This window comes from Rhinolophus ferrumequinum, chromosome 6, assembly GCF_004115265.2.
Source record: "Rhinolophus ferrumequinum isolate MPI-CBG mRhiFer1 chromosome 6, mRhiFer1_v1.p, whole genome shotgun sequence".
Taxonomy (NCBI): Eukaryota; Metazoa; Chordata; class Mammalia; order Chiroptera; family Rhinolophidae; genus Rhinolophus; species Rhinolophus ferrumequinum.
The window spans coordinates 41,266,475-41,268,915 of record NC_046289.1 but is presented as its reverse complement, the minus strand read 5'-3'; the positions used below and the strand labels follow the sequence as shown (position 1 = coordinate 41,268,915).

General features: G+C 41.5%; 1 non-coding gene across 1 annotated transcript; it reads left to right on the top strand.

The window, feature by feature from the left end:
* The first annotated feature begins 258 nt into the window (after positions 1-258).
* LOC117024366 (U6 spliceosomal RNA) lies at positions 259-362 on the top strand. The gene has a single exon (XR_004423435.1). It is a non-coding gene; the product is annotated as a U6 spliceosomal RNA (small nuclear RNA).
* Positions 363-2,441: the final 2,079 nt, after the last annotated feature.

Sequence of the window (2,441 nt, the reverse complement as noted above, 5' to 3'; positions counted from 1 at the left end):
TCTAGCTTCTTCACATTGTTGTTCTGAAAATGTCGTTGCTATCCATTCAGTCTGGCAGGTTCCTCAGCTCTTAGAAAAAGCTCTAACTAATCCCACTGCCACTTCTAAAACAGTGCCACCTCAAATAGTGATAACCTGCTAGATTCTCTATCATTTAAAAGTAAGTAATTAAAATTATAGAACTCTGCTGATATGGACTGGAATCCAGAAATTGTTAGGAGGTGTTTGGAATGTTTAATATAAGAAGAATTCAAAAGTGTGCTCACTTCGGCAGCACATATACTAAAATTAGAACGATACAAAGATTAGCATGGCCCCTGCATAAGGATGACATGCAAATGCGTGAAGCGCTCCATATTTTTACTATATTGTACATTTGAAACTAATATAATAATGTATGTCAACTGTAATTGAAATATAAAAAAATTATAAAAAAATTCAAAGGAATCATGAGATGATTTTTCCTGGTGAACTCCCAATTTCCATCAGAGCTGTTTCATCTAAAGGAATATATCAGAAAGTAAATCAGAGGCTGCTCACCTCCTACCTTCCGATAGGCCTGATTTTTATAACCTCTCAGTAGCCAAACCTAATGGGAGGAGGCAGGGTCTTCCCCTCTACCGTCATCTATCAAGAGCAGGTCTCCCATTACTTCCTCTCCTCCTTTCCTGCTAGTGAGTTTGTCCATGGATATATACAGCCGAATTCACCACTTGTCCAGAGGCAAAATTAACTACCAATTTACTCTCGGACACCAAGCTCAATGTTAATAATCCTGCTTGACAGGCCTGTTAAGAGCTTCCTGAATTAGGAAAGGCTAATAGATTTCAGTTTGCACAACAATTCTGAATGATTTATTGGTAGTGGTTGTCTAGGCGACGTTGGTGTTATAAAGGTTGTGAGGCTGTTTTTTTTTTTTTTGAAAGAAAGAATGGTATCATCAACTAGTGTGGTCTACCATGGGAGAGGAACTAGTGGCTCAAGTCTAAATTTTCTCGCATCATTAATAAATTCAGAGTTACAATACATTGAGATCTTACCTTGTGCCAGGCACTGGGCTCAGCCTGGTCCATTCATCATCTCAGTGAATCTTCTCAACCTGCAGGATAGGGGGTATAGATCCCCTCTGTAAGCATCAAGAAACAGGCATAGTGGAATTAAATAAGTAGCCCAAGATCACCCAGCTAGTAAGAGCCAGAGCAGGAATTTGAACCCTGGCAGTCACGTTATAGACTCCTTGCAACAATACTCCAAGTGAGTGGATTAGGGTTTGAGCCGAGGCTGCCACAGGCAGAGCTCAGGTGCTCCAATCACAATGAAACTGCAAGGTACCACCAGGGACCAGGGAGCCCCACTTCCTTAGATGTGCTCTTGACACAGCCTTTCTGGCTTGGAGATGAGTGGAGATGGGAGTGGGGTCTGAGGGAGGAGGACTTGTCTTCCCAAAGTTAAGTCCACACATATTTAATGAGCACCTGCTCTTGTCAGCATTTGAGGATGTAGCAGAGTTCCCTGCCCCCAAGGAGCTTACGCTCAAGTTGAGGGAGACAAGTAAACACACAACATAACTTCAGGTCCAGAGTCATGTGATGGAGATGCTTAAACGGGGTTACGTTTGAGTGAGGGGGGAGCTGCTAATAGCTGGGGATGAAGGCCTCTTGAGAGAAAACCTGAAAGACGGAAAAGAGGTAGCTCTGGGCAAATCTGGGGACAAACGCCTCAGACAGAAGGAGCAGCAAACGCAGACACTGTCATATAAGAAACTTACTGTGTTGGAAGGAAAAAGGCTCATTTGCCGCTCACTACCTTGTTCAAGTCCAAAGACATAGCAAAGGGGCAGAGATTGCGTGGGGTTCTCCTGCACAAAACCACTTAGTGGGGGAGACAGAGGCAAAGTGGTTTGCCCTCCTGCTTCACTTTCCTCCTCTCCACCCTCTAAAGGTGTTTCGCTGATAAATCAGTGAGGGGTTACACATGCCAAAACCTTCAGCTTTGGGAAGGACTGAATTAATTTGTTTGGAAAAGCATATGAATTTTCTTTTAGAAAGTGTGTATTGATAATATAATCGTCACACACTGATCACACTAGGAGTAGAAAGAATACTGTTATTAACACAATTTAGAGAGTTTAACTTTGTAGAGAACAGGTTAGAAAATTCAAGAAAGGGGGAAGTCATTTTTACTTGTCCTGCTACATTTGTTCTAGACACATATTCCTTTGGATGTGCTGTACTTGGATGGACACCTCAGGTTTAGGGACTCAGTGAAATGACAGGGCTTTGTTTTCCTTTGGGTCTTTTCCAACATTGATTTCAGATTGATTTATATTAGTTTATGCATTGTTTTAAAGTAAAAGAATATACATATATTTCATGATCATTATAAATAGGACTATTGGCTAAAAGCCTGAATTGGCCTTTGCAAAATGGCTTCACCAATTT